Source organism: Leopardus geoffroyi, chromosome A1 (assembly GCF_018350155.1).
Source record: "Leopardus geoffroyi isolate Oge1 chromosome A1, O.geoffroyi_Oge1_pat1.0, whole genome shotgun sequence".
NCBI classification, from domain to species: Eukaryota; Metazoa; Chordata; class Mammalia; order Carnivora; family Felidae; genus Leopardus; species Leopardus geoffroyi.
The window spans coordinates 181,986,168-182,012,506 of NC_059326.1; the positions used below are offsets into that span (position 1 = coordinate 181,986,168).

Here is a 26,339-nt window from a genome sequence, read left to right on the forward strand (position 1 = left end):
TTGTGGGTAACACCTGGGCTTTGAAATCAGAGAAAGTATATTTGAGCACCTTCTCTGTTCTGTAATGTCATATGACCTTGATCAAGTTGATGAAACTCATGTAATATCTGTATCTTCCTCTGTGAAACCAGGACAGTATTTTGTACTTATCTTGGTTGTGAAGATTAAATGAGATAATACAGGTAATGGGTTTATCACAGTGTGCCTTGGACAGGTGAACAAACCTGCTATTGTGGAAACCATACAGCTTAGGTAAGTTCATGAGCTCTGATATTAGACACACAAGTCTACTCTCTCATTTCCTGTAGTAATTGTGAGAGATTGATTCCATCTCTCAAAATGACAGTTGACTCATCTAAAAAACAGAGGTGATATAAGTACCCACCTGTAAAATTGTGAAGGTTAATCACAAAATGCAAAGTGCTTAGTACAGGGCCTGGCACATAATTATAAGAAGAGCTTACAGTGACAGGCTTAAATGTGACCTTAAATAACAATAGTTGATATACACATGATAGAATACTCACAACTTCTAAGGTTTTATTAATTTTTTTTTACTATTTTAAAGGTCTTTTGGTTTTGTTCCTTGTCTATTTTCATATCTGTGAAGTGCCTCAGGGGAAAAATCCTAAATATATAACAGATACACAAGGGCAGTGTGGAACATGGGCACTGCAGCTGTCATCATGTCACTCATAATCACTTTTCTCTGCTCAAATGTGCACACCTGGGGAAGGTTGAAAACTCAGTCTCCTGTATTATCCCCCATTACAGTTGGGTAGGGAACATCTGGTCAATTAATTTTCAGTAGTCTAGGAGGCTGGATCACCAATTATAGCATTCAAGGGTTCCTGTTTTTATTACCTTCCTAACATCAGCACACACTGGACTTGGGGAGCTGCTTGCTATGAGAGCTTGTATTGCTAGCTAACATTCTAGAGAAGGATACAAACAGGGAACTACAAATCACACAAGGCAGAATTGTAATTGGATATGATGCTCACTTCAGATTTTTCTTACAGAGTGCCTGTACATAAGCCAAGTTAGCCAAGCTATGAATCTAATTACTTTGCCAAAAATAGTAATGCATTTCCATTTGAACTAACCATGAGGTCAGGCAACAGTCTTAAAAACATTCTCACCCATTCTGTTTCTTAATAAAGAAAAAAAGTACCTATCTTCCTCAACTTATGATGGGGTTACATCCTCATAAACCCATCGTAAGTTGAAAATATCTTAAGTCAAAAATGCATTTAATACTCCTAGCCTACTAAAGATCATAGCTTGGCCTCACCTACCTTAAACGTGCTCAGAACATGTATACTGGCCTACACATGGGCAAAATCACCTAACACATAGCCTATTTAATAATAAAGTACTGACTATCTTATGTAATTTATTACATACCGTATTGAAAGCACTAAACACAATGTTTGTATGTGTACAGAATGGTTGTAAATGTGTTAGTTGTTTACCTCCGTGTCTGAGTTGCTGACCAGGAGTTGCAGCTTGGTGCCATGATAAAGTATCATACACATATTGCCAACCAAGAGAAAGATCAAAATTCAAAATTCAAAGCATGGTTTCTACTAAATATGTATCACCTTCATTCCAGGTAAAGTCAAGAAAATTGTTAGTTGGGGACCAGTCTGTATCGTCTTTAGGATAAATATCAAGAGTCCCCAATATTTATGCTGAAAAGAGTGGTTCATTCATAAATAATGAGCTATCTCTTCCTATTATAAACAGATAAATAGTTTCAATTAGTTAGTAATAACGCTCACTAAAAGTCTCAGTTTGGCCTATTATTAAGGGAGAAATGTAGGGGTAGGAGATGTGTATGTAGCTGGTTTATCTTCTAGGACTCTGTGTTCTTGGTAATTATCATTTGTCCAATAAATACAAGTCTCTGACAGTTCTATGGTGAACTCAGCAAGGTCCAGGCCGTTATTTAGGGTTTTTATTTAAAGAATAAATATCAAATTATCTGGAAAGGCATCTCAAAGGGTGAAAATGCAGCCTTTTTTAAAAAATAGTTTCTGGCTACAGGAAATCAAAGAGGAATTTTCTTCCTCTGGAAGACAGATTTCCACTCTGGCTATTGGAGAACATGCACTTTAACAATGTCTGATGTGGCACAAAGTTTCAACATGCCTGTTCAACACCTATAATCATCCTGAAGTAGGCAGGGAATACTGGTACTGGAATACTGGGAAAAATTTTGGTAATTAGCATTTAGTAACAATATATGTCTACATATGTATGTATAGATTACATGTTATGGGTGTATTTACACACACACATAGAGTTTTAGAGTAGGTCAAAGATTGAATCGGCATCTAGAATTTTTTACTTGATGAAGTATTTCTCTCTGACTATAGATAATGGTGGTGGAACTGAAGTTATCTCACCTCCCCTGTCAGTGGGTGGGCATATGAAATCAACCCTCACTGATCAGATCCTCTTTCCTCGAAGAGACCTTCCAATAGTTTCTGCTACCTAAATTTCAGAGCTTCTCTAGTTTCTGTCCTTTTGTGAGGCTTTATTGCTGAGCCATCCATTTGATTCTGTGAGAAAGCCAATACGCTTTCAATTTACTCTTTTGTTTTTCTCCTTAGGTTAGTCAGTATTGGTCTCTGTTGCACGCAACCAGTGGTTTTTGATTTGTGATGTATGCGCCTTCCCATGCTTCCTGCAACTTCCTATTTTAGAAAATTGGACACAGAATATGTATCTGCTCTTGCCCACACAAAAAGCAAGACCTCTTTGAATTTAATCTTTAAAACATCCTCACATTCAATTACATTAATAAAATACTCCTTTAAGAGCAATGAAAGAGATTTAATTATGTATTTTGTTTTATTTTTTATTTTCCTGCAGACTAAAAACTTAAAAATAACTTCATTGATTTTGAAACATTAATCTTCTCTCAGCAGATGGACAGAGCCCCACTAAATGCAAATAGGTTAGTTTCTGTATTTGGACATCAGTAGCAATATTTTTCCAAGTTTTAAATCATCCGCATAGCTTGTTAAATTATAGTGCCTCTCTTTCTTCTCTGACAGATTCCAACCTTTTGATTCTCTGCCTTCTTTCTTTGCTACAGTAAATTGATCCTTTAAAACATCCAGGTGCAAATGAATTAATGGTCTTCTATTGTGAGCGAGAGTGATTGGAGTCCCTCCCCCCTCCTTTTCTACATTGAGGTCCTTTCCCCTTCTGAGAAACCCACATATCAATTAAACTCACCTGCTAATTAAAAGCTTGTTTGGAAAAATCCTTGCTAGTTAGAAGCAAAAGAAAGTGTAAAGGTGTCTAAAAATAGAGGCTTTGAATGTCAATTACTTCCTTCCTCCTCGGTTCCTGGTTCCTTGGGTTGAATTGAACGCTGATAAAGAGCTAGGAAAGGGGAAAAAAAAAAAAAGAAAAAAAATAGTAAGTATCTTTTTCACCTATATTTTCCTGGGAGTACATCATTGGCTTAGTAACTTCAGCTCTTTGTCAGCAACATCAAGATACACAGTTTTTATTCATGAGACGGAAACACCATTTCTCACTCCTTATACAGCCACACTGATTTCCTGTATAAAGGCAGTAGAAACCCCAGTTCTTACACAGTGACTGTCAACAATCCAGCCGGAGCTTTTGTGAGCTGAAATATCAGAGGAATGAAAGTGAATGTAGAAATGATGCCCTGTTCTCTTTCTTAATGACACATGCCTGCTCTTAGATCCTCAACCACTATTCACTCCTGCTTGCTTTTCCTGAGAAATGGGTCCTAAGGGCAGATTTATACCAATACTAGATTGTCTTTTCTTTCTTTTCTACCTCAGACTTAAAAGCTATATTGCTCTAAAGTAACATGCTAAGAATCAAACTATACAAAATACAATTATAAAAATAGAACTCAGGAGACCGGGAAAATCACATGTATGAACAAAGCCCCCACCCCACCCCCCTTTTTTTTAATGTACCAGACCATGAGAACAAATTAAATTATGATCTGCCTTAGAAAATGACAACTAATTTATCAATTTATTCATTCACTTGACAGATTTTTGTTAAAAGTCCACTATTTGGTAGTCATAGAGTTAGGAGGTGGAGTTAGAAATGTAATTAAGATCTAGTCCCAGCCCATGGGGAGTTTATAGTCTAGAAAAATAAACTGGGAGTAAATAGAAATTACAATAATATGTGATAAAACTGGCAATAGGAGAAACCTAGGCAGCTAACCCAATATGGAAGGTCAAACAAAGGCTTTTAGAAATGGTCAAAGTTAAGCTAAATCCCATAGGTTGAAAATAAATTACATAGGAAGGAGAATGAGAAGAGAGATAGACATTCCAATGTTGTTGAATGGGCAACATAAAATTGAATAGGACACTTTTGAGGAACTGTCCACAGTGCACAGAAAGTGAAGGGAAAGCCCAGAGAAAAATCAAAATGTGGTGGTATTTTAAACTGGCTTCTGTAATAATCAGAAACTTTTTTTTTAATAATAGGATTTTTTTTTAAATAATAGGATGTAGAGCTGGAAATAGGAAAGGACAAATTTCCTCCATGTTACTTCCTTTATGATGTGTGAAAACAAACTAGAACATGTTTAGGTGGCTATGAAATACATGTTTACAAAAAACATTGGGGGTTAACTGACTTCACATAATTTACGTGCAAAATAGGTATAACCCATACAGATTTACATTCACAGGTCTAAGGTAGACTGCATGACACTAAATGAGGATAACATAGTGACTGATACAGCAAAGGCCTATAAAAACATAAAGCCTTCTTGGAAAAAAAAATGATTTCCCAATATGGTTATGTTCAAAAATAGGATATGGTTTTGAAAAAAAAAAAAAAAGATACATTCACACAATGGAAAACTGTGTATCAGTGAGATTAAAGCCAACATGATAATCTTTAATTCAGTTTCGTTAAGGATATTGAGTACCTACTATGTGTCAAGCATTTTTAATATGTTCAAGATCAATCATAACTGATGAATAATGCAGTCAAGTCCTGAAGCTTTATGACTAACAAGGAATATAGATTATTAAAAAGAACCATCAATACATACTCAATGTTACAAGTACTCAGGGTTCCTTCTGCTCTCTCATCCAAAATATAAGGCAATAAGATGTTCTCTTTTTTAAAAAAAAAAAATATTTATTTTGAGAGAGAGAGAGAGAGCTCAAGCAGGTCAGGGAGACAGGGAGAGAGAGAATCCCAAGCAGACTCCCTGCTGTCACCACAGAGCCCTATGCGGGGTTCCATCTCACAAATCTTAACATCATGACCTGAGCCAAAATCAAGAGTTGGATGCTTAACTGACTGAGCCACCCAGGCGCCCCAAGGCAAGAAACTTTTCTGATTCAGAGCTATATCCCTGATACCTAAAATAGTGCCTGCCACTGTGATTAAGTAAAACGTATAAACTGTAGCTCACTGAGTGGTCTCTGAATATGAGGGCTTAAGCTCTGGTTTCAATATAGCACTATGGCTAGAGACCTCTTAATCTTTTTCCATATATTATTTTTGTTGGAGGCAGACAGAAATGGAACTCCTAGCTATAAAATCCAAACTTCTTTGATAAATCATATAGCCCCAAATTAATCCTCCAAACTGTAAATCACCCTCCAATGATTTCTTATTGCAATAAAAGAAAATCTCAATTCTGACCAAGACCTACTTCATCTCAACATTCATCTGACATTTTCCATTCTATAGGCATACTGGCTTACTTTCTGTTCCTTAAACACATCACATGTGTTTTCATTTTATGGCTTCCCCCCCCACCCCTTTTTCTCTGAGTGGAATGCTTTTGCCCCAGAACATTTTCATGGCTCACTCTTATAAAGTTCTCAGAATGAATGTCACATCTTCAATGAGGTCTTCTCTGACAACCCTTTTAAAATAGCCACATTCACCCATCAGTATCATTTTATCATGTCATCCTGCTTTATTGTCTTCATGGCAGTTCTTATTATTTGAAAATTTTTATATTGTGTGTATTTCATCCCACCCTCTACAACAAGACTGTTAGCTCCATAAAGAGAAGAAAATTATATTATTTATCATTAAATGAGTGCCTTGTATACAGCAAGTATTCAGTAAATATTTGTTTATTACATATGTGCATAAATTATCCAATGATAAGCAGTTTAGGAAACTGTAAACATTGTTACCTCTAACAAAAATCCAGGGCACAAGCTCTATTACAACTTAACCAACTTTTAGTACTGTAGACCTAATTATAAGCCTACAATTCAGATCCATTCTTAAAAGTTACTTAAAAACTATAGAAACTTTTTGTCCCCACCCCTCAAAGAAAATGCTTACTTTTTTCATTTTTTTAAATTTTTTAAATGTGTATTGATTTTTGAGACAGAGGGAGAGAGAGAGAGAGAGAGAGAGAGTGAGAGAGAGAACAGGGGAGAGGCAGAGAGAGAGGGAGACACAGAATTTGAAGCAGGCTCCAGGCTCCAAGCTGTCAGCATGGAGCTAGTCACGGGGCTCAAACGCATGAACCATGAGATCATGACATGAGCTGAGGTTGGGTGCTTGACCAAATGAGCCACCCAGGCATCCCAAAAATGCTTACTTTTAAAATGAATTTTATTCTGAAAAAAATGTTTTGGTGTGACAAGAAACCCAATGGGCATAAAGCTATGGAGGGTAAAAACTTCCACTGTAATCCCCCTCAAAATTTTAAACTTCAAATATCTTTTCCTAATTGAACATAAAATACCTTTACTCATACTGGCTATTAAGAAAAATACAGCGTGAAGAATGTCATCCTGCAGGATTCTTGAATTACTCTCTTGTTTTTTTATAAAGACAAAAGCCTAGTTTGCCCCAGTGACTAGATCATTGTAGGAAAAACATTGCACAGAACACAACAAAATATACGATTATTTTTGCTACATTAGCATTATGACCTGGGGCAAACAGTATCTGAAGTGGACAAAAAGAAAGACCTCTAAGCCACTTCTCCAAAGTTTAATATCATATATTATTATGAGCAATACATTATGAGTGGCCATAATCTTTGTAAATGTAATTCACTTGAGCAGATTTTAGTTAGTTCTTCACTTCATTTCCATGGAAAAGGTGAAATTTAAATTAGGGAGGTAGTATAGGGTAGTAGTTAAAAATATGGGTACTGGAGGCAGAAACCCCTGGATTCACAAGTATATATGATCCTACTATATGTAAGATCTTGGGTCACTTTACTACATATTTGTGAATTATAGTTTCCTCATCTGTACAAGACAGATAGCAGTTCTTACTTTCCTGGAGTAGTGAGGTCAAATGGGATAATGCATGTGTTTAACATAGTGTCTGACTCATAGTGAAAACTCAATAAATGTTAGTTATTATTATTAGCCTCATTGTTTTAGGAAAAAATTTAAAAAGTGACATTGTAAAAAGTGTGAAATTAACCCTTAAATGGAAACATTTTAAATGAATTTTGAAATTTAGATATTTGAAAACAAGGGATTTTTGTTATATTTTCCCTGTGGTAATATTGCTTTAATTTTTAAAGCAACCACTTGTCTACTTCATGTCTCTGCTTTGATATTTGCCCATATTGCACAGTGATTTGCCTATGCGTCTTTAGTGCCATAGTAAAATCAGACTTCATTTTATTTTTCATTTCATGTGCAGAGGATATACTCCCAAAATTTCTCTAGTATTTTCATAGTGCCCTCTCGATCTTAAGTCTCTGTTAGAAGGTTCCCAACATGTTTTTACAGCTATTTATCAAGAGTTTAAGTAATTTTTGTTGATATAATCATTCTTTTCAATGAGCAATTTTTAAGTTCACCTAGGTAGCATGCCATCATGGTAACTTATACGTGATGAGCAATGGCTATTTTACACCTTCAGAAAGCAATAGGTGAGGCAGATTTAGTTACAAAACTTGCATATAATGTTGTTTTAATCCTATTCCCCCCCCCCTCTTTTTTCATTCATCTGGTGCAGTCCTAAAATGCCCACATCAGGATATATGCAGCACTTAACAACAATATTCAAAACTTCTTTTGTCTCTCACTAGGTTAATATTTTATTCTCTTTGAAACACAGAATCCACCTTTCTTCTCCTGGAGAGTAAGAATAGTTCTGTTTTTGCAGAAATCTGTACTGTCTTTTCACCCTTAAAGCCTGTGTATGGGGGTGGGGGGAAGGATGATTTTTATGTTATACAATACATTTTTTTAAATCCATAATCAGCTGGGTTTCTAGAGATCTGAATTATGTGCTAACTACTCTGGTTAATTAGAGTGCTATTTAATTTTTGTAATTCAGCCTGAGCCTGAATAGTGCAAAATCCATTTGACCTGTATCTTACAGTTATCCATTTGCCACAAATCTCAGACCTTTTTAATGATGAACTGCTCTGACTGGTAATCACCTTTGGGCCTCCTGTTCTTTCTCTTTACAAATTAAAAAGAAGCCTGAAAAAACATCCTGGTGCAAGGTGCACAGGCAATAAGGTGAGGTTACAAGAGTAGAAAACTAACAGCAATCCTGAATACTGATGACTAAAAAATGTACTGGAACCATCTCCAATCTTCCTCTACTATTTGACAAAGAAGCACATTGAGCTAGATTAACAGGGGATGAACTGGAGAAGGAGTTGTGGGTCACACCCTAAATGGGATGTGCTTATGACAGAGAGAAGTTTGGATGGTCAGATTGTAGTTTTAAAAGATCCTAGGTAGAGAATGAATTAGAAAGGGTGGCTGTTAAAATAATATAAATTATAAGCTAGTTTGTTGTATTCCAAACAAGAAAAGATAGTGAGTTGGATATAGAACGGTGGTATTAGAGACTCATTCAAACACTATTTACTGTGCAGCTGCTATGTGTTAGGCCCTATTTTAGGTGTTGGGAAAAACATTTTTATTTATTTGTATGTATGTATGTATTTTTTTAAATTTACATCCAACCTAGTTAGCACATAGTGCAATAATGATTTCAGAAGTAGAATTTAGTGATTCATCCCCTACATATAACACCCAGTGCTCATCCCAACAAGTGTCCTCCGTAATGCCCCTTGCTCATTTAGCCCATCCCTCGCCCAAACCCCTCCAGGAACTCTCAGTTTGTTCCCTGTATTTAAGAGCCTTTCATTTCCCCCCCTCCCTGTTTTTTATGTTATTTTTGCTTCCCTTCCCTATGTTCATTTTTTTGTATCTTAAATTCCACATATGAGTGAAGTCATATGATATTTGTCTTTCTCTGATTAATTTTGCTTAGTATAACACACTCTGGTTCCATCTGCGTTGTGGCAAATGACAAGATTTCTTTTTTTTGATTGCTGAGTAATATTCCATTATATATATATATATATATATATACACACACCACATAGTGTATATATATACATATACACACACACCACATAGTTATTATTATATATATATATTAAATATATACTATGTGGTGTGTATATATATTATATATATATATTATAAATATATACTATGTGGTGTGTATATATATTATATATATATATACACACCACATAGTATATATTTAATATATATGTATATACACACACACACACACCATATATATATATATATATATATATATATACACTCTCTCTCTCTCTCTCTCTCTATATATATATATATATATATATATATATACACCACATATTCTTTATCCATTCAATAGTGCTGCTATAAACATTGGGGTGCACGTGCCCCTTCAAAACAGAATACCTGTATCTTTTGGATAAACACCTAGTAGTGCAATTGTTGGTAGGATAGTTCTATTTTAAATTTTTTGAGGAACCTCCACATTGTTTTCCAGAGTGGCTGCACTAGTTTGCATTCCTACCAGCAATGCAAAAGGGGTCCTCTTTCTCTACATCCTCACCAACATCTGTTGTTGCCTGAGTTAATTGTAGCCATTCTGACAGGTGTGAGGTGGTATCTTATTGTGGTTTTGATTTGTATTTCCCTGAAGATGAGTGATATTGAGCATTTTTTTCATGTGTCTGTTAACCATCTGGATGTCTTCTTTGGAAAAGTGTCTATTCATGTCTTTTGCCCATTTCTTCACTGGATTATTTGTTTTTTTGTTGTTGAGTTTGTTAAGTTCTTTATAGATTCTGGATACTAACTATTTATCTGGTATGTAATGTCCCATCCCATAGATTGCCTTCTAGTTTTGCTGACTCTTTCCTTCACTGTGTAGAAGCTTTTTATCTTAAACAAATCCCAATAGTTCATTTTTGATTTGTTTCCCTTCCCTCTGGAGACATGTTGAGTAAGAAGTTGTTGTGGCCGAGGTCAAAGAGGTTTTTTGCATGCTTTGTTCTCTAGGATTTTGATGGCTTCTTGTCTTATATTTAGGTCTTTCATCCATTTGGAGTTTATTTTTGAGTATGCTGTAAGAAAGTGGTCCAGGTTCATTCTTCTGCATGTCACTGTCCTGTTTTCCCAGCACCATTTTTTTGAAGAGACTGTCTTTATTCCATTGGATATTCTTTCCTGCTTTGTCAAAGATTAGTTGGCCATACATTTGTGGATCCATTTCTGGGTTCTCTATTCTGTTCCACTGATCTATGTGTTTGCTTTTATGCCATTACCATACTGTCTTGATGGTTATAGCTTTGTAATACATCTTGAAGTCGGGACTTGTGATGTTTCCAGGCTTGGTTTTCTTTTTCAGGATTGCTTTGGCTATTCATGGTCTTTTCTAGTTCCATACAAATTTTAGGATTGTGTTTTTTGGATCTGTGAAGAATGCTGGTATTATTTTGATATGGATTGCACTGAATGTGTAGATTGCTTTGGGTAGTATTGACATTTTAACAATATTTGTTCTTCCTATCCAGGAGCATCGGGCCTTCTTCCATTTTGTTGTGTCTTCTTTAACTTCTTTTATAAGCTTTCTTTAGTTTTTAGTGTATAGATTTTTAACCTCTTTGGTTAGGTTTATTCCTAAGTATTTTATGGTTTTTGGTGCAATTGTAAATGGGATCAATTACTTGATTTCTCTTTCTGCTGCTTCATTATTGATGTATAGAAACGCAACCGATTTCTGTGCATTGATTTTATATCCTGCAACTCTGTTGAATTAATGGATCAGTTCTAGAAGTTTTTTGGTGGAATCTTTTGGGTTTTCCATTTAAAGTATCATGTCATTTTCAAAGCGTGAAAGTTTGACTTCCTCCTTGCCAATTTGGGTGGCTTTTACTTCATTTTGTTGTATGATTGCTGAGGCTAGGACTTCTAATACTGTGTTGAATAATAGCTGTAAGAGTGGATATCCTTGTCATGTTCCTGACCTTAGCGGGGAAAGCTCTCAGTTTTCCCCATTGAGGATAATATTAGGGGTGGGTCTTTCATATATGGCTTTTATGATCTTGAGGCATGATCCTTCTATCCCTACTTTCTGGAGGGTTTTATAAGAAAGGATGATGTATTGTGTCCATTCCTTTCTCTTCATCTATTGGAGGATCATGTGGTTCTTACTTTTTTTTTTATTAATGTGATGTATCACACTGATTGATTTGCCGATATTGAACCAGTCCTGTATCCCAGGTATAAATTCCACTTGATTGTGGTGAATAATTCTTTTAATGTATTGTTGGAACTGGTTGGCTAGTATCTTGTTGAAAATTTTTGCATTCATATTCATCGGGGAAATTGGTCTTTAGTTCTCCTTTTTAGTGGGGTCTTTGTCTGGTTTGGAATCAAAGTAATGCTGGCCTCATAAAAGGAGTTTGGAAGTTTGGGAAAAGCATTTTATTTTTTATTTTTATTTTTTTTTCAACGTTTATTTATTTTTGGGACAGAGAGAGACAGAGCATGAACGGGGGAGGGGCAGAGAGAGAGGGGCAGAGAGAGAGGGAGACACAGAATCGGAAACAGGCTCCAGGCTCTGAGCCATCAGCCCAGAGCCCGACGTGGGGCTCGAACTCACGAACCGTGAGATCGTGACCTGGCTGAAGTCGGACGCTTAACCTACTGCGCCACCCAGGCGCCCCAAGGGAAAAGCATTTTAAATACAAATGACAAGATTCCTGTTCTAGTAAAGCTTACTTTCTTGTTCGAGGGAGCTGAGAGGGAGAATGAATAAATAAATAATAATGAAATTACTCTAGGGTGATGTGATTCAGGGGGAGTTGGAGAGGATTTCAGATTGTGAGGTTAGGAAAGAGGTGTTCTCTGAAGAGAGGACATCAAATCTAAGCAGTGACTGTTGAAAAAAAAAAAAAACAGTCACAGAGTATAGTAAGCAGAACCAAGCTTTATATGTTCAAGGAAAAGAAAAAGTTGGTGTATCTGGAGCAGAGTAGGAGAGAGGAAAATGTGATGAATTCAGAGAAATAAGACTTTTTAAGTTGAGTAAGAGTTTAGATATTAAGCAAAGACTTTTATGAAAGAAAATGGCACAATTGAAATTATATTTTTAACAGATCACTCTGGTTCCTGAGTAGGTCATGGATTACAGAGGTCAAAAAGAGACAAAGCTATGTCAGTTCTTAAGTTTTTACCCCAGCACAAGTTACAGTGATGGATCTAGGGTGAAAAGTAGAGACGGAGAGTAGAGGCAAAATTTGAAAGATTTTGGAGGTAATGTTGACAGCTCCTACTGATGAACTGAATACAGAGGTTTGACAAAAGAAACAAAATTAAGGAAAAATTCTATATTTTGGGCGCCAGTAATTAAGTGGATATGGTACCATTTATGAGATGTAGAAACTCATAGGAAAGCAAGTTCAAAGGGGAAGATGTTCATGTTAACATGCCTATTACAACATCCATTGGGATATATCAGATTGGAAGGTATGGGCATAAGTCTGAAGTTTGGAATAAGTTCAAAAAAAAGGTGGGGGGAGATATAAATGTCGCACTCACTAGGAAACAGATGGTGTTTTAAAGTATGAAATTAGATGAATGTACAGATAGAAAGGGCCAAGGTTGGAGCCTTTTGTGGTCAAACAGAATAGCAGACATCTGGAAGAGTGAGAAGGGGAATCCATTGGGTTGGAGGAAAACCAGAGTGTGTCATGAGAGTCAAAAGAAGAAAGAAGTTCAAGAAGCAGAGAGGGGATCCACCTTGAGTAATGCTGCTAAGGGTTCAAATGAGGTAAGAGGGGAAAAAAGCGGGTGGTTCCGAGATTGATGTTGAAAGACTATTCAATCACAGAACTTGAACTGATGTGGTACCTAGATCAAGAGTGTCCCTTAGCCCTTCCCCATGTCACTCCCACCTCTTTCCAATTTCCCTGCCTCCCTCATAACTCTAGTCTATAATCTCACAAAAACAATCAACAAAAAGTAACAATTTCTATTTTGCTAACCTCTCCATGCCTCTAATTTTTCTCCTATATTTCTTATATATCTCTACTTTTCTACTTTTTCACATTATTGCCAGAGCTAACTTCCTAAAACACCATTGGATTCTCCCTTCAAAAATCTTCAGCAGCCACTCCTTTGTCTGGCATTACACTAAAAATTTTACCTTCAAATCTTGGCTTGAATGTATGTGGCCCACCAAATGGTCTCTGATTGTTCCTGCAGAATCATTCTTTCTTCTACTCTTTCCATAATACAGTGCTTGTACCTATATATAGAACTTTGTAAATTTGACCTTGGGCTGTCTACATCTCTGTTTTCCCTATTACAATGAAAATACCTTAAGAGAAATTGCTAAAAATTTGGATTGAAGCAACAACAGCAACAGAAACAACAACAAAACACAAAACAACAGTAGTAGGAGCACCAGGTCAAAAACAATCATTAATATGTGAGTGCTTACTATGTGCCAGGCACAAAAGCACAAAATGGATCACTTAATATTTATTGACTTTTGGGGGCAAGTACTAGTATTATTCTAACTTTACATAGGAGGAAACTGAGGCAGAGAATGATAAGTGGCATGTCCAATGTCAAATGACTATCATGTATAGAGCATGTGCACATAGAGTAGGATTTGAAGTTTATCTTCTCCCCAAGTTTATGGGGTCTTCTCCAACAGAATGGGTAGAAATGACCACTGAACTAAGAACCAAAAAACCTCATTTCAGAAAGACAAGAGTCATTTAACTTCATTATCATACATTTCCGGTTAAGGGATTCTTTAGCTTCCAAATCAATCAAAACTGCACCTGTAATCTGTATCCTAGAGAATGCGTATGTGGGCATGGGTGGTGGGTTCTTCAATTTGTCATGACCCACACAAACATTCAACTGAGGTCTGCTTATGAGGATAGTTCATTTAATTACCAGAATCCAACCTACATGTGTGCCCACGGCATGGTGAATGAGGCTAAAGCTAGCAGCATGATAATGGGGAACAAAATAAAAGCATCCACCAGGCCACTGAGCAACAGGAGAATGAACTTACAGAATACTTACCTTAAGGAACCCCGAACACAGCATAGTATGCAAAGCTTCTGGGTTTGGCCAATTTCCTATTGCTCAATGAAGGGAAATTTCATTTCTAATTATGGGTGAACTATTTTTGTCATATTCCCCTATAGGGTCACTACTTCCAATACTGAAATTATTAATTTGGGAAACATTTTGGAAAAGAGTTGAGATTAAGACTGATGGGTGCTATTTTAAAACTATACTCCAAAGAGAGAAGCTGAAATAAGTAAGCTAGTGCATCCTTTGGTAAGTTGACAGGCAGTGAATTGTAGCAAAAAGAATCAAGTTCCAGGCCAAAATTAAGTCCTATAATAGCTTTATAATCATTTCTATGGCTGCAAAACCTGGTTCTGTTAGCACAAGGACATTTAGTTTCTATAGGAATTTTGTTTGAATGCCTCTGAATTAGGATAACATTCAAGGAAGAGCTGTGATAGCTTGTCTGTTTTCATAAAAACATTTAGACTTGCATTTTCCTTTCTTTCCTCTGGATCTTCATTGCCTCATACCTAAGTTACAATAGTCTTTGAACTAGCCACTTTGACAATCATTCCTAGATCTACCCGATTCTGTAAGCTGTGACCAATTTATCCTTTCTAAAAACATCACTTGTACCATGCCAGTCACTATCCTCTGTTGCTTAAGAATCTACAGTGTTTCTCTGCTGTCCACTGAGTAAATTCATATAATTTAACTTGACATTGAACTGGCCCCTCCCTGTATTTTCAAAGTGAAAGTAAATCCTCTCAGTCCTACTGATTCCAAATTCCTTCTCATCACATAGACGTACATATTTGGCTTTTCCTCTTATTCTCTCTCAATCCATTCTTTTTGTTTTTCAATGACTAGCATAAAATCACTTCCTTAATGAACTTCTTCCAGATAACTCCCTACTCCTTTATTTAGCTATCTATTAATTCAACACCTGTTTTCAATGTAGCACAGAATATATGTTTCTAACAATCTTAACTAATTGCCTTACAATTGCACTCATTTTCTTTTCATGTACATGTATTGTCTTCTCAATTAAATAATAAATTCCATCAGGGAACACAAGGATTTTTGGTTTGTTGTTGTTGTTGATACATGCTTCCCCACACCCTAACACTGTGTTAGGCAAGCAGAAAGAATGTAATAAATATGTTTTAGATGAAGTGAAACATTTTCTACATGGCAGAGTGGAAAGTAGACCAAACTAAGAAGCTGAAAAATAGGTTGTGGTCATGGTTCTAGGTAGCAGTTACCAGCTGTGAGGTGTTGAACAAATCACTTAACTCCTCTAAGACCTAGTTTACAGATTTGCAAGCTAAGGGTAATAACAGTATTTTCCTTGCCTATTACAAAAACATTCCATGAAAGATGGAATGAAATAATATATGTAAAAGTATTTTATTTTCCAAAAAAAGACCACTCTATATTTTAATATATTTCCACATACAGTGTGGAAACCTATCTTCCTCCATCATGGAGATATTTTTTAAAATTGAATTTCAGTTGGCTGATAATAGAGAGCAAGTGCAAACAAATGATGCAAAGCAATATGAAAAATGAATTACAATATGACCAAACAAAAGCCTATACACAATGGTTCATAGTAGTTTTATTCATAATAGCTCAAAGCTGAAAATAAACCAAACATCTATCAGTAAGTTAATCACAAGCAAATTGTAGCATATTCATTCAATGGAGTACTACTTAGGAATAAAAAAGAATAGTGAGTTAGGGGGAATGAATCACAAAAGTATCACACCAAGCAAAAGAAGTCAGACTTCAAAAAAATACATGTTGTTTGCTTCCATTTAGATAAAATTCATTCTAGAAAAGACAAATTTAACTATACTATCAGGTGAGCAGATTGGTGGTTACCTGGTACCAAGGGTGGGAATAGAGATTGACTGGGATGGGGCATGAGAACTTTCTGAAGTGACTGAGATGTTCTATATCTTGATTGCCATGGTGCTACCATGGGTGTATATATTTGTCAAAAGTTACTGATATACATCTTAAATTGATGCATTTTATTGTGTGTAAATTTTACCTTAATAAAATTAAAAAAAAACACATTCATTTGAAATTGATGTGTAACTTCACTGTAGTTCCTGCAGAGAAACAGAGATTGATATGAGTATGAAATATAACCTTATTTTACAAATGGGAGAAAGAATGAATTACTTCCTTTTTCGAGGAGCACTAAGGATTTTAGCCAATAGGTCGCTACTTTGGCAGCAAAGAAAACACAATGAGATGGAATTTGTTCATGGGCCTTTGAGATCTTATACATCTGCCAGAATTAGATGCATTACTTTTTTTTTTCTTGTTTATAGACTAAAATTCCCCCTTTTTCAGGGTTAAAAGAGGAATATTATTATCTCATTGAAAAAAGGAGTATCTAAGTTCTTATTTCCAGTCCACAAAATGACCAACCCCCACACTGCAGAATTTACATTTCTAGACTCTCAAAAAATCAGCAAAAGCTGATAACTGTACAGCTTCTGTACTCTCCAATTATCTCCTTTCAGAGCCAGAACACACAAACAGTTTTTTGCATTTAATTAAGTATTGCAATTCCAGATTATCTTTGATTAATGAAGAGCAATACAGCGTATAGCTAGAATTATGTGATTATTTCACAATTGATCTTTAATTATTCCATCTGATAATAATTTCACTAATTTTTCATAATGTTCTCATCTAGCTTCTTATAAATGAGCTATAACAATTAATAATTTTCATTAATTTTCCTTGTAAATGATGTGAAGTTTCAGATAGAACTCTTAACCTTCAAAACTGTTTTTAAATTTTTAATTAAAGGATAAGCTCAACTATCACATGGGAAAAAATGCACGATTTCTTCATATATAGCACGTCAAGTAAACACTCAAGCATTTACTCTTTTTGTTAAGTTTGGAAGTTGGTACCTGGGTGATTGGTACTAAATCACCTGTTTTTTATTCTCTCCTTTCTGTAATTTTCATAACATGGATTTCAGTGTCAGACAGATGTTGGTTTTGTGCCAATTTGACCCTTCTTATATGATTTGGGTGAATTTACTTAACCTCTCTAAATTACTGCAGCAGACCATTAGGTTGGAAGTTAGAACTTTCAATGGGAATGAGGTAGTATTTTAAGATAGGAGATCGGATGAGGTCACCAAGTGCGAATGTGTAGATAGAGGGAAGGACCAAGGTCAGAACCTTCAGGCACACCACTACCAGTCAAGCAGAGCAGGAAACTGAGAAGGAGCAAACTGTGGGGTTGGAAGACAAACAAAAGATTGTCAGAGGTTCAAGAAGCCTATAATGTACTAAAGACCCTTAACATTCATTATTCCACTTAACCCCCACACAGTATATATGTCACATATAATATGTACATATTATTATATTATTATATGTCATATATAACATGTATGTATTATTATAAGTCATCCACATTTTTTGAGGAAAAGAAAGTATTGCAAGGTCATCCAGCAAATGTGAGCAGAGCTAAGACCTCAACCTAAAGCTATCTAATTTAGAACCCATTATCATAAATACCATCATATTAATCAAATCATGCACCCATAACATTCATCCTGCTGCCTGACTCCTAGTATTTGTTCATTAAATAGAGACTATCTATTGCTTATTCACTGGTTATAAACACATTACGTTTATCCTGCTATCATCTCTTGCTATATAGATAGACCCTGTGTGCATGGCTCTGACATAGCTTAGGCAGGGAACAATAACGTGACCTGGAGACCATTTGACTACAGAATCTGATCTTCTGGCTGTTGGGGCTTGGGGAACCTGTTTGAACTGCTGGAGCTCAAGAAAGGACACAGTAGGACTAATGACTATTGATGAACCTATATCTTCGTGCTGAGAATTTCATCCTAATTATATTTAGAGGGTATGACTTCCAAGTTGTTGGAAAATGTATTGCCATTAATTAATGTTTATAAACCTAATGCATTGATTCCAAATAATGTAAAGTAGAATATTTAAAGTAAAAATATCTGCTATTTATTAAGGATGTCCAGTGTGCCAGGCATTGTGGTGAATATTCAATGTACTTTGATATGAGCATTAACCCCATTTTCTACATGAGAAAACTGAGATTTCAAGAGTTTGAGTAACTTGCTGATGGTCACAACAACTAGGGAATGGGAAAACCAGGACTGAAACTCTGAAACTTACTTCAGACTTAATTCTATACAGTATGTCCAAAATTGATTGTTGGGTTGAGAAGCAATAGACTGGCTTGTTGGACATTGAAATTTCCTTGTAGATAAGTGAATTTCCCCCAAGTAGTTAATATAATACTTCAGGAAACTAAAATTTAAAATTGTTATTTTTGGGGGAGTAGAACTTTTTCTAAAATTATTACATGCCTTTCTGCAATCTTTAGTAGAGAACACTAGATAAGGGTTTACATTTCCTTGACAGCAGAAAACATTCATTATAATCATCAGTCACGGTACTGTTTCACAGGTGTGAGACCCAGTGGGTTGCAGAGTTAAATGAATGAAACCCATATACTAAGAATCTATTTTCTTCAAAAAATCCTTCAGTGGTAGCTGACTTTACTTAGGACATTTGCATCTTTCTTAAAAAAATAGGAAAAAAAAAAGATTATCATATATCAGATCTCTGGAAAGACATAACACAGCCAAGTCTATACAAACTATGTTAGGAAATCAAAACTCAAAATATCAGTCTCCCAAGCAATTTCCTCCTCCTCTAGAAAGTGATCTTGTTTCATGGTGCTCCCCTTTCCTTTTGTCTTGTCAACAACAAGAGGCAGAGTGTACTGTAGGATCTCTGCATTAGCAACACAAGGAATAAAATCCTCTTCTTATAGGTCTATACTTACAGGTCTTTCTGACTCACTCATATGGAACTCGCTGATGGGGATGGAGTGTCAAAAATCCAGCACCACTGAAGAGAGTTTTAAAGAAAGGATACTTCAAAACCTGCATATTGTTTATAACCAAAAGTTGGTAACACAGAGCTAGACTGCATGTTCAAAATTAAAAAAAAAAGACTCTTGAATATCCAAAGAGATTATGTATCTTATACATAATCATTTGACCTATAAATTACAATGGGCTTCAACATTCTCTCAATACAGTACTTTAATATTCTGACCAAGATTAGATCAAGTGTATAGCAATATCAATACCCATAAAGAAGGCTTAAAAAATGGGGCACTTTGGTGGCTCAGGTGGTTGAGCATCTGACTCTTGATCTTGGCTCAAGTCATGATTCCAGGATTGTGGGAATGAGCCCCATGTCCAGCTCCACACTTAGCATGGAGCCTGCTTAAGATTCTTTCTCTCTCCCTCTGCCCCTCTCCCCTGCATGTGCGCACGCTCTCTCTCTCTCTCTCTCAATTAAAAAAAAAAAAGTGCAGGACATCATCTCTTCTCCCTCATGGTAAACTCTACTTTGTATGACAGCAGATTAGTTTTATGACCATTCTGAAAGGATCATTCATCAAAGGTACCAAAAGATCAATGAATTGGACAGAAAAGTATATTCTTTGTTAAATATTTGGCATATTAAAAAGCTCAGGGATAATGATAACTCCCAATTACTTAACATTTTCATAAAAATCTAGGGTTTATGGAAGATAAACTGAGGTTCAATTTGACTAGTTCAAAATAAACTAGACAGGTTTAATCAATCTTTTAAAACTGTTCAAAAATAAATAAATAAAAATAAATAAATAAAACATGCAAGTGTTTAATTTTATTCAGGTCTTTGCTCTGAAACACCCATTAAGTGTTTGTTTTTTTTTTTTTTTTTTTTTTTTTTTTTTTTTTTTTGCTGTATGAGTTGTTGGCTTATTTCTCCTGGTTGAATTTAGATTTCTATCATGTCTCACTTAAAAACACCGACATTATAGGAATACAATGCTCACCTACCTAGTTTTTATACACATATCCTTCTTTCCTCTCCTAGCCTCTTCCTTGCCGTCTCTCTTTCTACCTTCTCTTCCTCTTATTTTCTCCATCTTTGTCTCTCTCACTGAGAGTCAATTACATACCAGGCACTCTGCCTGGGCTTGCTCAAAGATACAATTAAAATTAATTTCCTTAGAGGGATACTCTATGATTTTCCTTCAAGTTTGGACTACATACTTGGGGATGTATTTTAAAGTACATATTTTATGTTGTATGTCATAAATTATAACTTATATGTTCTACTATAACATATATTAGCTTTCCACTGCAGTAAACTGAAGACTTCATGTCATTCTCAGTTAACCCTTCCCATCATCTGTCCTGATTAGCACAAAGTTAGATTAGGTGAAAATGATGATTCATACTCTCAGAAGCTAAGGCAGAAAGCAGGACCTGTCTGATCCTTTTACTAAGTGCCATGGTGCTCACTCCCATTGTAGAGCTGTCCAATGATGGATGTGTCTCTAATGCAGCACCTCAGTGCCCTAGTGGGATATGGAGATGTAAGCAGCTTATTAAAGAGTTGTCCATCTGGGGCGCCTGGGTGGCGCAGTCGGTTAAGCGTCCGGCTTCAGCCAGGTCACGATCTCGCGGTCCGTGAGTTCGAGCCCCGCGTCAGGCTCTGGGCTGATGGCTCAGAGCCTGGAGCCTGTTTCCGATTCTGTGTCTCCCTCTCTCTGTGCCCCTCCCCCGTTCATGCTCTGTCTCTCTCTGTCCCAAAAATAAATAAACGTTGAAAAAAAAAAAATTAAAAAAAAAAAAAAAAAGAGTTGTCCATCTTCTCTTCTCTTTCCTGCCAGTTAGCATTCTTCTTTACTCTTCAGACTGGAAATTTCCTTGGCTTCTCCATGGATGCTTGTGTTACCTGTAGTTTCTCTTTTCTACTCCTCTTTGGCCTTCTCCATTTTGTGGTATTTCCTTTATTCACCCATGATTCTTAACTTTCTGGCTGAACAACTTGATTTTTAGCAGCTAGTGTAGTAGCTAGTATGGAGGGTCCCTCCATGCTTTCCTCTTAGTCATGTAAGCAACAGCATTTTACTTCTAACAGTTGGATACTTGGACCTCTGACCTGTTGGTTCACCCAATCAGGAAGCCATGTCACGCAGTGATAAATAAGTCAACCTATGGAATCATATTAAATCTTGACTCTACCATTTCTAGATGGATGACCTAGGATGAGTTTCTTAATGTCTCAGAGACTCAGTTTTTTCATATGAGAAATAGGAATAGAAATAATCACCCCTATTTCCTATGGTTGATTAAATGCAATAATATAAAGCATTTAAAAGAGTGACTGTGACACAGTAAGCGCTTAACTATTTTGAAAAATTTATTGTTGTATGTTGCTCAAGACTTGTCCTTAACTTTTTTTCTGTGCAAGGAATAAGTTTAAAAAGACAACAATTTGTAGGTTCTGATTTTCTGATGATACCTGATATCACATCTTCAGATGCTCTGAGTATCTACTGTAATAATACAGAATGATTTTTTATAGTATGTATTCTAATCTATAGATGCCCTTAGAGAATAATGAGCTTTCACACACAACACACACCCACACACATGCATACCCACACACACTCGTCTGTTGGTTGTTCTAGGTCAGCAGATATTACCTTGTTACTTTAAGTTAGAATGGGCACATGTATCTGTCAAAATGATAAGGCAGTTGATATAAAAAGAAAGAGATATATTCAGATTAATGTTTAGAAGCACAGTAAACTTCATTTTTTTCATTCCCATGCCATAAAAACTTTCATCTGTCATTTAATAATATTGAGGAATTTGATCACAACGTACACTTGGTGCAGATGAATGCTAATAAAAAGCATACAATCCTTTATAAGTGCTAAAAATGAACTAAGGGCAAAGACATATCAGGAAAAGAAAGCAGCACGGGGGTAATTCTGTTAAGAGCAGCTTAAAAGCCTGTATTGTACTACTGCCATGTAAGAAGGGAGAGGCTGGTGCCAAACACATTGCTGAAATGAGAATTGTTTAAACTACAAAAAGCACGGCAGCTCCATGTGAATATCTTAAAGTCCCAAGGTCACTTACAAAGGAGAACCAGGTGGTGAAACTTTGGAGAGGCAAAAATTATAGCCAAAGGTTGACTCTCATTACCCTTTGTTTCAAAAACAGAGATTTTCTTCTGCATCCGGATTAATGCAAAAATTTAAAAACCAGAAGGTTGTTCTGTTGGCTACTATGTCTTTTTCTACCCTGATTATCTTTCTGGTGTCTTGCATTAGAATAACCTCTGCGGTGGAATAACTCATAATCCAAGACTCCAAATAAATAAATATTACAGAATCAGGATCTTCATAAGATGGGCCCTTCTTTGTCCAGTTTTAAGATCTTCCTCAGGTTTTTGTAACAGGCACCTCTGTTGAGAGTCACTAGTCTAATCACATCAGTTATACAGATGAGGTAAATAAAGGCCCAGCAAATTGGCGGCAAGGAGAATTAAAATTCTTCTGTCATCTACATGCCACATGTATAGCCAAAATGGAGTACTGATTAAAAGCATGGGGGCAAATCCTGCTGCCATGAATTACTCCCTTTGTTTGCTTGGTAAAGTTAAACTTGTTTTCCCTTAGTTTCCCCATTTAAGCAATATTAGCAGGTAAAACTATTATGACAATCAGCTGAGTTATGACATATCAAACACACAAAGAAACAGAGTCTAGCAAAGAGAGGGTACTCTACACAGTAGCTGTTTGCGAACATTTTACATGTTATACTGTTTAATACTCAAATCAACCCTGAGTTTAGGGCCATATTATTCTCATTTTAGAGATGGAAAAATAGATTCAGAAATGTTGAATACCCTACCAGAGACTACCCATCAGTGAGCAATTGTGTAGCCATTCAAAACAATTTTTCATTAACTCTAAAAAGCCAATTCCATGACACAAGAGTCAGTTACCTCCTGGATCCCCGGAAAATTTCAATAAATTTAATTTTTTTTGGCACTTGAAGAAATGAAAATGAACCAAAGCCTTTAAAAAGTTACAGTGTAACTTACCTTTTCTGCAAACTAGAGTGAAGGATTTTATATATTTGCATTCTGTTTCTAAAGTAATAATACTGAGGTGAGTGTATCTTAAAGGAGCACACTCTCTTGGGCATATATAAATGTCCCTGGCACAAATTGCATGTGTAGCTATGATTGTTTTGGAGAAGAGGAAGAGAAAAAAAACCCACAAGTGTAAAGAAGTGTTGCCATCTGCCTTTAGGTGAAATTCTGTAAGATTATTTTGAGCTTCCAATGGATGCTGGTTTCTGTATGTACTGAGAAAACTGCCAGACCACCTGTCACCCATCCAAACTAGAAGTGACCAGGATGGCTGGTGAAGCTTTGTTCCTTTGCATAAGTGCTACTTGACTGGGTTTCTACGAGGTTACTTTCTTCTTACCCATCAAAAACTCCAAAGACAATGGTCCATAGGTGAAACAGCATGAGAATTTTATCAAAAAGAAGTAAAGACTAGTAGTGCATGAATTTCTTCAATCCAAACTCAAGTCCAAAGGGAGACTTCATCCAGTAGAAATAAGCCACCCATGCAAACCATCTGTAGAATAACCACACGACAAACCCAGTGGTGATTTCATAGTTGCCAATAAAACAAGCTTAGGAGCCTCCCAAGGAGACAAACGGTTTTGAAAAATATCTTCCACCACTTAGCATATGGGTCTGTGATTGCTGCCCAAACAAAAGGATAAAGCAAGGTAGGAAAGAGCTGTAACTGAAAAATATTTTTCCTTCTTGCTTTTGTTATAATAAAGAGATGCTTGCATTTTCAATTCTTTTTCCTTTTCAGAGCTCACAGAAACAGGCCCAGTCTTTTCTGACCAATGTTGGGGTTTAATGCCATTCTCTCTGGCGCTCTGGGGAACTGGGTTTATTAAGAGCATGCAGGTCTTGATTTTTCCTATCATTTTAAATTTAAGCAGCTTGAAATCTTCTTATGCTGAAGGAGATAGGAGAAGGCCAGTAGAGGGGCTGGCAAATAATATTTTCATTTAAGTCTCTTCCCATTCTCTCTACTCTATAACTCGATACCAAGGCAGCTTTCCCTCTGTTCTTTGCATGGGGCTTTGGAATTGTGAAACCAGAAGGTCTAGTCTGCAGGGCAGAGCAGCATCATGCATTACCCTGCCGTGCACCCTGTGGCTACTGGGGTAGAGGAAATCACAAGCTTGGAAGGGCATCTGACTGGAACCTCCTTGGCTAGAGGAATTGAAATGAAGGGATGCCTCACTGGCAGAAAGTAACAATGTCATCATATTCCTATCCTCCTTCCAGGCCCCACCCTTTGTTTTCCTCTTCTCTTCCTTAAAGAAAAAAAAATGCACATACAATATTTGAGAAAAAATGCAGGGTGAGGAAAAGAAAATTTAATTCCCCCTAATCTCTAGTGCAACAAAAGACAGTGAGTCCAGAAGTGCACAATCTCTTTTTCAATGACCTCATCTAGTCTTGCCAAATGCTACCCAATGAATCACAATTAACTGGGTGCCTAATTAACTCCAGTGGAAAAAAAATCAGGCATCGTATGGTGCATAATTCAAATCCACATGAAATACTCAAAAGGGAACCCAAAGACTCAACATTTTTAAAAGGATACATTTCTACTTAGGTCTTATGTTAAAGATTTGCTTAAAAATTTGAACAAATAAACTGATATCAAGAGTAAAATGTGTCTCTGTCACCAGAAGCAGCAGGAAAGCAGAACTCAAACAGTGATATTACAGGTAAGTAAGCATCAGGGAAAATAGGCTGTGTATTACAACTTCCAGTGGACAAAGAATATTCCATGGTATGGAATTCCTTAGTAGAGGATCAGGATCAGTATAGGATCCTGGAATAGTATAGATTTACTCTACTTAAGTGACCACATTAGTCATCAGATAGATAGATGTTCGAAGTGACGTCGGGTATTTTAAGGAGAAGAGGGACCCAGAACAAGTAGATCTCACCATTCTTTCCTTTACAGATGTTCACAATGTGGTTCCTGTAAGATTTATAATTATGAGGTAAGAAAATGAAACAAATACATACAATTAGGTGCAAAATTCTATTAAACACTACAAAAGTGTTACTGGTATTAAAAGTGAAGAAAAAAATCAGTGAGGTCTACAATTCTTGGGGGAGACACAATAGAAGTGGAAATTGAGAAGAATCTGGAAATTCTAACAGTATATTACTGAGGAAAATTTGGGCCAAAGATTTTCATGTATGAGAAAGCTCATGAGCAAGGACATATAAATGGGAATGAGCAAGTTATAAGTAGGATACAGTAAAAAACAGGCATGCAAAAAGGAGAATTTTGTAATATTAGGATAAGCCAGTCAATGAGACAGTTGGAATAAAGTTCTCTAATTTACACTTTATTCAGTGGGTTCTCTGAGGCCATTTACTAATATTAGCAATATTAGTACTAATAACAAGTTTTTATTTATTGAGTAATCCTTAAAGGGTAGTAGGCACTGTCTAAGCATTTTATATGCATTACTTCCTAAAATTTTCACAGCAACTCATATGGCAGGGATCGTTACTGGTTCCACATTAAGATGAAGCATTAAAAAGTCAAAGAATTTCAGATATACAGACGGCTAACAGACACATGAAAAGATGCTCAACATCACTCATCATCAGGGAAATACATATCAAAACCACCATGAGATTGTACCTCACACCAGTCAGAATGGCTCACATTAACAACTCAGGCAACAACAGATGTTGTGAAGATACAGGGAAGGGGGAACCCACTTACACTGTTCATGGGAATGCAAACTGGTATAGCAACTCTGGAAAATAGTATGGGGTTTCCTCAAAAAGTTAAAAACAACTATGCTATGACAAGGAATTGCACTACGAGGTATTTACTGAAAGGATACAAAAATATTGATGCACCCCAATGTTTATAGAAGCATTATCAACAACAGCCAAATTATGGAAAAAGCCTAAAATTCCACTG

General features: G+C 36.2%; 1 protein-coding gene across 13 annotated transcripts in view; it reads right to left on the reverse strand.

The window, feature by feature from the left end:
• TENM2 (teneurin transmembrane protein 2) overlaps nt 1-26,339 on the reverse strand; it is a 1,977,527-nt gene that overhangs the window by 1,318,415 nt on the left and 632,773 nt on the right. For all 13 annotated transcript variants that reach the window (XM_045502305.1, XM_045502315.1, XM_045502361.1 and 10 more), the window contains one exon: nt 3,250-3,399. The gene's annotated coding sequence lies outside the window, so the exon portion shown is untranslated. The remainder of the gene's footprint in view (nt 1-3,249; nt 3,400-26,339) is intronic.